This window comes from Lygodium microphyllum, chromosome 4 (genome assembly GCF_053477565.2).
Source record: "Lygodium microphyllum isolate KBCC chromosome 4, Lygodium_microphyllum_v1.1.10, whole genome shotgun sequence".
NCBI classification, from domain to species: domain Eukaryota; kingdom Viridiplantae; phylum Streptophyta; class Polypodiopsida; order Schizaeales; family Lygodiaceae; genus Lygodium; species Lygodium microphyllum.
Window position 1 is genome coordinate 71314582 of NC_141138.1, and position 14802 is coordinate 71329383.

The following is a 14802-nucleotide window of genomic DNA, read 5'->3' on the forward strand; positions in this document are numbered from 1 at the left end:
AGGAGGCTCTACATAGTGAGTTCAAGATGAAAGATTTTTGGAATTATGCACTTTTGTTTATAATATGAGGTTTACCCCTACCCCCCCCCCCAAAAAAAAAGTAAAAGAAAAGAAATTACATATTTTAAATTGAGTAAGAGATTCTAATAATTAAAAATTCAATATATAGACTTAGACTCAGTTCCTCTCGATGTCCTTCATATGATCATATATTCAAATCACAAAAGTAACGAATGTACAATTAGAAACACCCTCCCCCCCAAAAAAAAGATAAATAAATACAAAACATCTTTTTCTCATTAGTTGGCCCCCTTAGAGCTAGAACAGCCACATGTCAATCAACTTGGAGAGTTAAAAAAGCTCAAAAAATAGCTCGTGTGGCAAGAAAATCTTGATTATACCTAACCTCATCATTGGCAAAAATGAACTTCATATGGTAAACCAAGTACCATAAAAAATGGTGACTACTAGATTCACCACCAAAAGCAATGTTTAGATGGGCAATGTGGCCATTCTCTCCCTACAAACAAATCTTCTCTCCCCTCCTTTAGCACATTGAATCCTTAAATATAGTCAAGTATTCTAAATCAAGTGGCCCGTCAACTTGTTTGTTAACAATCTCACCACTTCAAGTATATGTACTTGTGTGTGGTGGGGCTACAGGTGGACACGTTACATTTACCCTCAAACCTTTCTTAAGCCATATCTATTTCGGGCAGATTATGGATTAGCCTACAGGCTAGACTTTATGGATGTATTCCAAAGATCAATAAGATAACGTGTTGAAAGGAACTTTTTTGACATTGTTTTTCTATGTCAAGTGCTAAGATTACGTGAAGGAACGAGTGTCTAACTGGCTACTTGAGAAAGCTTCTTGATGCATGTCCAACTAAATAAGGTAGGTAATTAGACAACTAAAGCAACCCTGAGAAAAGTGCGATGGATGTGGCCATGGGTCCGTCCTACGGATGGGTGGTCCCGGTTGGCCGGAAACTTTTCTCAATCGAAATGGACAGCAAGGAGCTCTTCTCAAAGGAAATGAACAGCAAGGGGGCTGACCTAGAGTTTAGGTTACTAGAATCTCGATTTATGTTGTTTTAGAGGAACAGAATGGGACTATGCGTTATGGGCAGAGAGGTTGAGCCTTGCATCCCTCTAGTTTCCCATTCTCCTTGAACCAAGTGCAGCATGAATCCACTTCGTCCCTGGCATTTCTGCATAAAGTAGTTCTCCTGGGATTCAATGCTAGCTACTATTTAGAAAAGTGACCATTAGGGGAAACCCTGATTGAGGTCGGTCCTAAGTGGGAATGGCCGGAATACTTCCGCTACGTGGTAGACGCAGGAAGTCCTAGATTGCAAACCCCGTAACATTCCATGGGAGTGTTGGGAGGAGCTTTCTAGACTCTATTTCCGATGGACTGCTAAGACGTGTTATATCACTTACAATCTCAATAGTCCCTTGTGGCTAACTTTACTTGCTAGACTTTAAAAGTGTAGTAAACTCCAAAGGTCTCGCAGTTTGTCTATAATAGGTAGTAGACAAACTTGCATAGGACTTTCATGAGTATGAAGTCTAAGGTTATTTAAGCATCATACAAATCATAGTTTATAGGCCACATTGAGTTGTGTGTAAAATCATACTCAAATATAATAATGGAAAAGCGAGCTATCATCCACATTGCACAATTTAGAAAAGTCATGAGTGACTCAACTAAACTTGAGAAACCATCCTTTGCTCTATTTGACTATGTGCTTTGGTCCGAATCTTAAATTTCTTATGTAAAATACACTATTCAATTCAATAAATTTAGAACATTCCATTTCATTGAATGTGTGTGTGTGTGCGTGCGCGCACGCACGCGCACATGCTTAGAAATAGAATCCAACATGTAATAAGAAAGAAGCCATGTTCTAGAATCGTTTGTCTAACTCACACTCTACAAATAAATTACTAAAGATGGTATTTGCATTCACTTAATGCTTGTCGCCCAAATGGTCTGTGCAAGTGGATGCTACACAAACACTCAATCACTCACTCACTCACTTACACAGACACACACACACATACACACACACCTGCTCTCTCTCTCTCTCTCTCTCTCTCTCTCTCTCTCTCTCTCTCTCTCTCTCTGTGTGCCCATTGGTTGTGCTGAAAAATAGAATCAAACATATAGTAAGAAATCAAGCATGCTATAGATTTTTTTCCAAATTTCCTATTATAAAAAAAGGCTAAATATGCTCTCTACACTCATTTAAAACTTGTAGCACATAGTTTATGAAACTCGGCGATAGAGTCATGGCAGATACAAGTCGAGTTGACTTGTGCAAACTTAGTCAAGTTGATGGGCCTGTATAACACATACCCTCACCTTATTTTCTGTTTGATTAAGAACTTGTTTGTAATCAACTGATAGGGCCCTTCAAAATAGACTATTTGTAAACTCATTGAAGTAAAGCTAGCATGATATAAAAGTATTAGTGTGCTACAAACTTCTCTCTTGACATGGTCCATCTTTTATTTTTATCTACATGTGAACTATAAATCAAATATTAGTTAATTACTCAAATAGGTTGATTGACATGCGCATGGGATGGTTCTTACACACATACACAAGTGTGTGTATGTGTGTTACACAAAGGCTATGGTAATACATAATAAAAATTATATCAACAACAAAATGCCTTTATGATCAACTGATGCGAGGTTGATGAAGAGTGTTCATTGCTTTAATAAGAGTTACAAGGGGCATGCAAGGAGATCCATAATTGAGGGACAATAAATTACATAACTTCTTAGCAATAGCATTTTAGAGAACTAAGTACATCAAAAGGTATGGAGAGTTTGCACATGCTACATGTAAAACTAGCAATATAGTTGATTCGTAAGGACTAATACAAGTAAATGTGTGTTGTAGATGTTGCTTAGGGGCTTCACTATATATAAACCCTCTATACCACATGTGTTGGTCTATTTAAAAATATCATTACCTATGAATTTCTTTGAAATAAAACACACCTCCTTTCTATTCAATCTAACAATGTTCCCTACATAGTCAATAGGTGTGTCGGGATACACATCAGTATAAGTAGAATAAATTCACACCTCTTGACCAACTAGCAGGTGCTAGGTTTTCTAAATCACATACGCAAAAGATAATTTGACCATGTACCTTTAACCAGATATAAACACTTAACTGCACTAGGTTTATCCAATCAAACCATGTCATGAACACTCAATCACTTGATCAAGATTAGATGAGGCCATGCAATTGGATGCTATCTTAGGAATCTTCACCTAACACTCATCACTAGAGTAATTACCCTAAGTCAATGTTAACCTCAATTGGAGATGGCAGAAATATGAAGCAAAGAGTGGAAAAAGGACAGAGAAAGAGCAAAGGCGCACAATTCGAGATGGCAGAAATATAAAGCAAAGAGCGAAAAAATGACAGAAAAAGAGCAAAGGCGTAGAGGCGGCCCCTAAAGCTAAGTTGAGACAAAAAGCACAATTTTAAATGGAAGGTGCCTCAAAAAACTCTAAAAACTCTTGTAAAAGAACACGGTGCTTCTTCCTGTGCCATTTGTAAAAGAATAGATGGGTGTAGGCTTAAGGCATGAGGCAAGAAGAGGGAAATAGGAAAAAGGACCTTGCCACAACAGTCGGTCATGTAAAAAGGGATGGGTGCCCATGGGATTTTAGGGCTTGTATACAAAGTTTAAAAAGTGAATGCAAGCTCATTCTTTGGTATGTGGCTAACAAGAGTCCTCTCTTCTTCTCTTCTTCTCTTCACCTTGCTTGTGTGTGTGCTCTTGAGAGAGGGAGTATGAGAGTGTGAGGGAGTGAGTGTGTGGGAGTAAGAGATCAAGAGGGTGAAGCTCTTCACCATCTCCTCTTCTCTTCTTCTCTTATCTTCTCTTCTCTTTTCTCTCGCGCGCGGCTATGGTGGATGGAGCTCGATGGAGGAGGCTTGAGGATGCTTGAGCTAGCATCTAGGATCGTGGAGCTACCAGTGTATGCAAGGGAGGAGGCAACTCATTTCGGCATCAAGGTAAGCTCACTACACTTGTAGATTCGAAGGCATGTCGACTAGGTGATAGATAGCTATTAGAGCTCTCTTGAAACACTTGAAACAATAAGTGGTATGTGGGTCTCAGCGGTTGAGTGTGAGCTCCCTCTACATTTTGGTTTTGTTGGCGAGACCAACGAATTCAAGCTTGAGCACTTGCACGCCTCATATCAAGCATTGAAGTAAGGGATTGATCCCCGAATCAAAGCTTGAGATAGGTAGAAAATTTCGGTTTTTTTATCTTCAATAAAAGTATTTTGGTTATTTTGGTTGTTTGATGATTGGAAAAGAAGGGGTAATCATTTCAGTTATTTGCTTTCGATTCTTGTTGCATTTAGTGTAGGTTAGGATTAAGAAATTGGATTGAAAAATCGTAGGGTTTATTGCTATAAAATAGGGAAAAACAAGGCACAAATTGTGGTAAATGGAAAAAAAAGAGTGTTTGAAATTATTAATTTCGGCGAGTGATTGGGGATAGTAAGTCCTTGCCCGAGAAGGGGTTTAAGGATTAGGAGACCATAGAAGAGCTCATTTTTACCCTAGCATTCAGAGAGAGAGAGAGAGAGAGAGCTTCCATTGGTGATTCGATTCAAGTTTGCGATTGGGGAGTTCTTTGCATGCGTCAGGTACATCAAACCCTTCCTTCTATTTCCTTGTTGTGATCTAGAAGTTTGTGTGCCTTGTGATTGCTTGGATCATTGGATTTAACGAAATCATCCTCGGCGCTGCCATCATCGCGCACAACTCGGCCCGTCCGAGTGGCATGGTTCTGGGTCGAGTCCCAAAATCGGCCCTCGGCTCTCTTGCATTTGGCCAATTCGGCCCGTCCGAACGGACAACTCAGTCAACACCGTTAAATTCAACCCTCCGCCCTTGTGCCTCGGCCTGTCCGAATATCCCATTCGGCCCTGTTTGGATTCAGCACTCGGCCAACTTGATTCGGCCCAAACCAACTCGGTCATTTCCACTCAGCCACGTCCATTCAACAGTTCAAGTCGCAAATTCGACCACTGTTCCTATTCGGTCCTCGGCCCCATTCGAATCCACCACTTAGCCCCTACAATCGGGACGAGTTAGATTTTTGTAAATTTTTTGGAAAATTGCATTTGACCGAACTAGATTTCAACCGCACAAACCTTGTGAGCCATCCCGACACCAAGAACTCGATTCTGGTGCAAGGAATAGGTGAATTCGCAAGACGTAGTTGCTTCGCAGCTTGAGTAGATTGTTGAGAGAGTCAGCGCCTTAATGGCAGCCAATGGAGTCATAGACCCCGAAACGAACCTAAAACAAGTAAGATGGCGCAGTAAGAAACCCTAAAAGCTATCAAGATGGTGAGAAATTGATTGAAGAAGCCTATCAGGCCTAAGACGAAAGGAGAGTGCATAAGCCGCTTAGACACTTGTTCTTCGCACTCACCTTGATTTCCAGCACTTGAAGTACACCTAAGAACAGCCAAAATACTGATTGAGCACAAGTGCATGGAAAAGAACACATACACACACACACCCACGCTGAGTGGAGGTAATTTGAGGATTGTATACAATCATGAAGGAACTCACTCAGATAAAAGAACTTGAAGGAACCCACCAATAGGAGAAGGTCCCAAGACATAGATGGGCAATCGGAGCCCAGCGTAGGACCAAGCGAGCAGCGACAGAGAGGTGGATCTACCCAACCTGCTTAACCTTATCGACAACTTGGTGGAGCATGAGAATGCAACCATATCATAAGAAAGCTCAGACCGCAAGTAGAACGAGGAACTCGACTTAGGAGTTTTCCCAGAAGTGATCCAGCAGTTGGTGAACAGCTATGATTCTCACATTCGGTATGAGCACCGTATGGTAGAACGGCAAAAGCCATCATAGCTGACCTAGAGGAGGAAAGGAAGCTAGCCCATAAAGCACTACAAGGCATAGTGGAATACAATCGAGACCACCAGACTAGGAGCCTGAGGCAGAACACAGAGATGCGAGAGATACGGTGAGTGCTGAACCTAGCAGGCAGGAATCGAATTGACCATGAGAGTGTTAGAAGGAGACTTGACGCTAAGTGAGCTTATAATGAGGCGACTTCTAGACAACACAACAGTAGAGCAGAGTGCTACAACATTAGCAATGTCATTACTAGTAGGGTTAGGGGTAAACCAAGGCTTCAAGAGCCAGTCTAAGATACCAATCGCTAAGTAGCTCAATAAGTACTAGCCCCATTATGATCCATACAGCTTCATAGAGCAGTTTGAGCAGGTCTACAAGGTCAATAGTGTCACCAACTTGACTCAATGCTCTCAAGCATTCAAGCTTTGCTTAGGCGACAAGGGTTGGTACACAAGTCTAGATGTCGCAGAGTGAGCGAACTTCAATGGCCTTAAAAACCTCTTCATTAAGATATTTTTCGAGCTTGGATACTCTGACAACCTGCTAATACAACTTATGAATGTCAAGCAGAAAGAAAAAGAGAACATCCACGACTATGTGACCCACGTGAGGAGTCTCTTCAAGAGAATCCCAATGGGTGAATGATCGACCGAGAGAGCAGTGTCGACGGTATTCATCAATGGAATACGAAATGAGGATGTTTATAGAGCCTTAGTAGGCAACTCGAGCTTGCAGCAAGACGTGCTAGCTAGGGTGTTCAAAGAAACCATTCGAGTAGACGATTAGTTAAAGGAGAGGAGCTCCAAGAACTCGAACCAAGAAGAGACCAACTCTAGAAGTTTGGAGAGAGCTTCAACATCCAGAGAGTGATCAGGCACAAGTACCTAAGATAAGGGAAAGGCCACGGACACCAACTAAGAATTGGCTGATATGAAAATGGAAATAGCCAAGATGTAGGAGGAGATGCTAAGATGACCAACGTGCCTACATGTCCAATGTGTATATGTGGTGGAAACCACTTGCCAGCCGAGTGTCAAGACCCCAGGTCATGACCTTGTGCTAATTGCGATAGGTTTGGTCACGATGTTGTGCATTGTAGATTGCCTAGAAGACTTCCATACTCACAACCATACAATCAATTTTACCTAGCAAATAGACTGCAACAATTCTTCGAAAGGGGAGCCCCATTGGCCCTTCCCACGCCAAACAATGTTAAGCCGATTGTTCCTAGGATGGACATAAATCCTACTGGAATACCTAGACCGCCTGGTCCCTATGTGATCCATTCACTGCGAGTGACACTCCAATCCACTATGTGGAAGAGCCAAATAAGGAAGAGACTTACATATACCCTTACGTCTCACACGGTGATGAGGGCAATGTAGTTCTTCTAGACTATCGACCAGTACTGGTGATGGCGTTAGGTAGGGGATGAGGTAGAGGCTTACGAGGGTAGACCCAAGAACCAATCACCCAGGACAGTCTCATCACGCTGTCCTAAAAGCTCGGGGGGGTCACTCATGAATATATGTATATATAACGTGAGTTCAAAATAAGGGGTTTTTATAACACCATTTTTATACATTTTTTACATATAGAAGGGTGTCATATAAAGGCGCTACTTACAGATTGAATAGAAAAGGGTTGTGTTTAATTCAAGAAAAATTCACAGATTAGGATATTTATAAATAGGCCATGAACACACGTTATATAGAGAATATACATATAGTGAACCCCCCAAGCCTGAAAGGGAGCAACGAAAAAGAGACAAGGCTGACCTAAGGTGCCCTTAGTGTGGAATCACTCATCTCTTCGTTGACTGTCCAAAGTGAAAACCATCCTTGAGTTCGGCTAACGTGCCATCCATCCCATTGGGGCTGTTTGATGTCGAGAATCTTGATGGGGAGGCTACACCTATCCCATTGCATGTCATGACCCATGCACAAACAAAGCAAGCCAGCATATCAATGCCATGTTCTAGCAATCTTGACGCAGCCTTGATAGGAACGAAGATCCATAGGCAAAAGAAGAAGAGACCCGATGGAGTGGAATTTTGAGCCCGGGATGTGCCTAAAATTTGCCAAAATTTTTGAAATTTAGGGGAAAAATATTCAACATCGAAGGCGGCGGCTCCAGCTAGGACGACTTTAAGCACCAAGTGAAAGACGACTTTTAAAAGGCGTCCGAGCGGCACTTGTGGATCTTTGATAATTTTTTCGACTGCTGTGCGGGTTGTCAAAAGTTTCCAGTCAATGGGGGATGCCAAGCCGGACACCTAGGATTTTTCAGAGCTCGATTTGGATGTCGGATAAAGAAAGAGCTAAGAAAGGGTCAAGATTTGAAAAGGTGGACACTTTTGAGGCCAAAATTGGGCATGCCTTTTGGAGTTTGGAACCCCCCAAAATTTTATGCACCTTTTGATGAAAAACATGGAGAGAGAAGGAGAGGCATGGCGTGTAGGCGCAGGGCACATTTTTCGCTTAATGATGATGGAGATGGAGATGTGGGGCTGTGAAGACTCTATGCAACTGATGATACCCCCGATCCTCTCCCTCTTTGCCAATCTTATCGCCTGTCTTCGCTCGTGAAATGGCTATGGGAATGAAGAGATGGAAATCTAGTCTTTCTCTCTCCTCTCTCTCTCTCCCCTAAAGGGCTGTTCCTGCCTGCAAGAGGAGATGAAGAATGGTGAAGGAAAGATTGTCCGGTTGGGACCGGATTGCTTCCGGGTCAATGTAGACATGAAGATTGCTGATTGTGAAGATGCTGGACATTGAATGTGGGCTGACCTGCAGTCCCGCAGCAAAACCGAGATCCTGAAACATGAAACCTAAGCGGTAATTCAATTTTTATGAAGGAAAAATGAGTTTTGATGCTATTTGATTGATGAAACATTGTTCCCATGGGCTGATAATTCATTATGATGTTGTTTTCTATGAGTTTCAATAGTTTATAATCTGAAAATCAGAAAGTCATAAGTGATATAACTGAAATTAATGTTATAAAACCCGAAAAACACACGTTTAAGGGGTAAAAATGGGGTTTTTGCAAAATTAATGGAAAATATGAGACATAATGCCTACAAAACCTGAAATTTTACTATTGAGAAACCTAAGGGCCACAGCCCACAATCAATCTTAATTTTTAGTCATTTTTTATTGAAGAAAATAGAGGAAAAATACCAAAAAATGATGAAAAATGGGTTTTAAATGGGAGAAAATTAGGGAACGGTAAAAGGAAAATTCCAAAAAAATTACATGTGCATTTGTGCAGCGTATAATGAAGGTAAAGCATGAGGTTGGCCTCGGTTTACCCTCGTTTCTATGTTTTAGTTCATGTTTATTGCTTTCTTTGTAAGGAAACACACATAAAACGACCCTTTCACCTATCAACGAATGCAAAACATTAAACGGTAGGGTGAGAGGGGAGGTTGAGCATGAAAATATAAACTGAAATCTGGTTTATGTGTTGCATCAGGCCTATAGGACGCTGTTTTAAAATAAAGAGAAAGGCAGCATGAGCGTAAGGCTCGGTGTCTTTTCTCGTTACATAAATGCTAGCGTGGAAATCATGAAAAGATTGGTTTCGCACAATGCACAATGCTGATTTTCTTTTGTTTGTGCACTAAATTGTTCACATTATGCACTATGCATAGTTCATGGTATCAACGGAAAAGCTCCTAAATTGCATAGGACTTGTTTTCTTAGGACTTTGACCCACGATTGAGAGCGTAAGGTTATCCCTTGCCGTAGGATAGAGGGTCAGTTTCCTAAGGGACTATTAAGTAAGGACACATGGTATATCTCCTGGAAATACAAGAAATATAAAAGAGAGGAGTTTGTTTCGAATGTTTTATATGTCTGAGCAACACATCAAGGGGCTAATCCATGAGATGTAGGAGAGCTGCAGTGGGGCTGCGGGGTTTCTACCGAGATGTAACGTGTCCCCTAGTATCATCCAGGACACATCTTAGCAGTCCATCAGAAAGGATGTCTAGAAAGCTCCGTCCGGCACTCCCATGGAATGTTACGGGTTTTGCGATCTAGTTCTTCCCGCGTCTGCTACGTAGCGGAAGTATCCTGGCCGTTCCCACTTAGGATCGACCGGAATTAGGGTTTTCCTAATGGGTCATTAGCTAACAGCAACTAGCGTCAGACCTGAGCGAACTACTTTACGTAGAAATGCTAGGTCTGAAGCGGATTCACGCTGCACTTAGTTCAAGGAGAATGGAAAACGAGAGCGATGCAAAGCTCAACCTCTCTGCCATAAGGCATAGTCCCATTCTGTTCCCCTAAAACAGTGTAAATCGGGTAAGACGTAACTCTAGGTCATCGGTCTCGTTATTCTTTTTGATGATGATGATCATTCCGCTGTTCTTCGAGATTTTTGAGAAAAGTTCCCGGATAACTGGGACCACCCAATTGTAGGACGGACCCATGGCCCATCCTCCGCACTTTCCTCGGTTTGTTTTAGTTATGTAATTATCTAACACATTAATTTGACATATAACAATCAGCTTCTTTAATTAACCTTGTTAAGCACTGGTTCCTTCACGTAATCTTATCACGTGACATAGAAAAACAACATCAAGCAAGTTCTTTTAACATTTCATCCTTTTATCTTTGAAATACAAGGAGTTCCGCCCGTAGGCTTGTCCATAATCTGCCTGAAGGCTAACCAATAATCTCCAGGGATCACTATTCCAAGCTTCCGCCCGTCAACTAGTATGCGGGCCTCGAGATCCAATCCCGAGTCACGTTAGCCTCTTGTGCAGGACCCGAAAGGTGAGGGATTTACGGCCAGAGCCCCCTGGCACCCAAGCGTCCTCCTGCTCCAAGTAGAACTCAACGGAGAGACCTCTCGCGGCGGGTTCGGTCCACGTTCCCGGCACGGTCAACAACCCCCTTGGTTAGGGTCAGGCATGCAGTCGGGGGTAACTGAAGCTGCCTCTCCCTTCAGGCCTTTAACCTGAAGTATAGGTACTCATTTAATTTGTAATTCATAATTCAAACAGAGCCCTAAAATCTTTAGCAAGCACAAACATTTCCATTAATCAACCCAGTTGTATGGCAAACTGCTAAGGAAGTGTTCTTTCCTTTTTGAGTGTATCAGCACTCGTTCCCAAGGTGTCTTGTAACTTTGCAAGATCTCTTACATTCCGGTGTAGGGCATACCCAACTTGGTTAACCCTAAGGTGCTTTAGATATGCTAGTTTTCCGGTTTACAACTTTCCATATTTAGAAGGATATCAAAAAGAAATACGTTTTTTTGCAAGATAACTTGCGTAAGGATCTGCCGTCCTTGATGAGGGTTTTTCCCTTTTCTCCTTGTGAATCCATCACAAGACTAAATGATTTCATACATGTTGTGCAAGTCCTGTGATGGAATAATCTGTTTAGATTCTTTAAGCTGACGTATGTCAGGCCTAGGGTTTCTTCATTTAAGAATCTTAGGGACAAACCCTAGTTTCTTATCTTTATGAATTTATTGTCCCTACGGTAAGGAAAGTAGTCAAGTTTTTAGGGTATGAATGCTTCTATGTTTAGATTCGTTCAATTATCTTTTGGAAGGTAATATTAATCGTCTTGTCACGGTTTTACTATCCTTGTGACAATTTACTTTCCCAATCAATACAGTTTGATTTGGCATATAGCATAATGCCAAGGTGATACAAAGAGCGACAATACTTCTTGGGACAAAAAGGCCTAGCTGTGAAATTGGTGTATACATACTTTATTAGTCCCAAGTCCTCAAATAGCAGGGGAAAAGTGTTAGTAGAGTGTCATCCAGCAGTCCCCTTTTACATTTTCTTTCCAAATGAGTTCGTATATCTAATTTTTATACTTGTTAATTCCTAACATTTAACTTGTGTTTTCTTTAAAGATGAACTCATGCCAAATAACAACAATTTCCTTGCTAAGATGTGCAACTAGCAAAGATAACTCCCTAGTAATTTGAGCATCGAAAGAAACCTTTCTTGAATTTAGCTATTTACCATGAATCGTTGCGAAAGGAATAAGACTAATGGTGCAAGATATAATTTCTACACTATAGGAATATATTACTATAGTAAATGGTTAATCTTGCTTATAATTTTATAATGCTTGATGCAATTTGAAGAAAGCTAATTTGTATACATTGTCATTCATAAGCTAACTCCTTTGTTAAAAATAACTCGAACAAATATATCCTATCCTTAACAATTTTTCTTTGCATGATCGACTTAAAACCGAATTAACACCAAGAAGAAAAAACCTGGCTTTGAGGTGAGATATCCACATGGATACCGGGAGATGACCCTCCTGCAGCTACACCTTGGACTTTCTTCGGCGGCATCGTAGTTCGAATGTGAGATAGCCTTTTCCTTTTTCTTCTTGGAATTCCACCGTCTTCTCCTTCCTTTTCTTTTACCTTTTTCCCACTCTTCCTCCTTCACTCCCTCTTTTCACTCCCTCTACTTCCCTCCCTATCTTTTATCTCACAGCTATTTCTCCCTTATGGGATACCATACGAGGCCATGATGAATAATTGGATTTTTAGGACATGGGAGTGTGTGGACACCGGCTTGTTTGATAAAACTAAGAACACAAAGCTCAACTAAGAGAGCACTTGCACAAAAAGATCTAAAAAGTGAGTGAAGGAATTAATGCAAGAGAATGGAAGTCTGCAAGGTAGCCTAAGGACAAAGTAGGCCTATGGGTGTGACTTGAATAGTCTAAAGAGCTATGAGGGGGGGAAAGAACAAGGGCTTAGGGGGGGAAATTAAAACCGGGAGGGAAAACAAGGGGGCTTAGGGGGGGGATTTAAACCCGGGAGGGGGGGGAAACAAGGGCTTTGGGGGGATTAAAAATCCGGAGGGGGGGAAAGGGGCTTAGAGGAATTATAACCTCGGGGGGGGAAAGGGGGCTTAGAGAGCCCCCTTGGAAGCTTCCAAGCCTTTTGGAAGCCTCTCAAAGGCACGTGCGGGGGGTGAATGGGGTTGCGTGGCGAAATGGTGGCTGACGGCAACAGATGGCTGTTGAACGGCAGTGGATGGCAGCGGCCTCTCGTCTTCCTCCCTCGGCTCGGAGTTATGGCGGCACTCTCCTTGTCTCGCTCGGCCTCTTCTTTCACGGCTCAACCTCTCCCCTGTACAGCGGGCCCCCCCTCGTTTAAATAGTGGAAGGGAGGGGGATCTTTCCTCACGGCGTGTCATCACGCATGGTCCCCCTCCCTCCTAAGGCTCCACCAAGGAGCTTATAGCTCCTTCTATTCCCCTCCCCCTCCAGCTCGTCAGTCGGCTGGAGGGATAAGGGGGGAATTTTTTTATAAAAAAATTTCCATAAATCCCATTGATTTCGTTAACGCGGAATATTACATTCTCTCCCCCTTGGAGGAATCGAGATGTCCTCTTCTCGCGATAAACTGGAGATATTGATGGTTGAGAGAGCTTTCATCTATCCAAGTGGCTTCCTCTTCGGGATAATCTTTCCACTGGACAAGGCATTCTTTCAAGGTTCTAGATCTTAACTGTCTTTCCCTAACATCTAAGATCCTTTATGGCCTTAGTTCAAGGACTCCTTGACTAGGCATTACAATTTGTTGGTCATCGAGTACATGATTAGGATTGGGTACATATTTTTTCAATAGGCTGATATGGAATACATTGTGAACCTTTAGGTTCTCAGGGAGTTGCAATCTATAAGCATTGGGTCCTAGGCATTTGAGGATTTTATACGGCCCACAATACCTTGGACTTAGCTTCTTGCATTCTCCTAGGGATAGAGAACTCTTTTTAGGGCGTACCCGAATGAAGACCATGTCTCCTTCTTCGAAGACTCTTTCTTGACGTTTCAAATCTCCATATGCCTTTTGTCTATCCTTGGCTGCTTGTATGTCTTGTCTTATTGACCTTATTTGATCTTCCATGTCCTCCAATATTTGTCTTGAAGCTTCAACTCTTAGGGTTGGATCAGAAAAGTTTAGGGGACTTCGACAATCATGACCATACAATGCTTGGAAAGGGGTCATTTGAATGCTCTGCTGGTATGAAGCATTGTAGGCAAATTCAACTAATGGCAAGTATTGAATCCACCTCTTCGGCTCTCGACAGCAGTATGCCCTAAGCATATCCTCAATGATTTGATTTACTCGCTTTGTTTGGCCATCTGTTTGGGGATGGTAGGCGGTGCTAAAACAGAGTTGAGTCCCAATAGCTTCAAAGATAGCTCTCCAGAAGTGTGATGTGAAGAGAGAATCTCGATCACTAATGATTCTTTTAGGTAATCCATGTAGCTTGAATATCTCCTTGATAAACAATCTTGCAATGTCGGAGGCTTTATAGTTTGTCTTTACTGGAATCAGGTGTGCAACCTTGGTAAGCATGTCAACCACAACCAAAATAGAATTGTATCCTCCTTGGACTTGGGGTAAGCCCACAAAAAAATCCATACTGATGAATTCCCATCTCATTTGGGGATCATATTCCTCCAATACTTCAATCCACCGACGTTGCCTCATGTTGAGCTCGTTCTGGGTAAAAATCCATTTGAGACTCTTATGATCGGTTACTAGAGTAAACTTGTTACCCAACAGGTAGTGTCTCCAAAGCTTTAGAGCATGGATGACAGCTAGTAATTCCAGATCATGCGTGGCATAATTCTTTTCATGACTCTTCAATTTCCTTGAAGAGTATGCTACTGGATGACCTTCCTGCATAAGTACACACCCCAAGGCAAGAATGCTGGCATCAGTTACTACCTCGAACTCTTTATTGAGGTCATGAAGTTTTAGAATAGGTGCTGATACCAAACTTTGCTTCAATTTGTCGAAGCTATTTTGTTCGGAAGTTGACCATGTAATAGAAGTCTGCTTCTT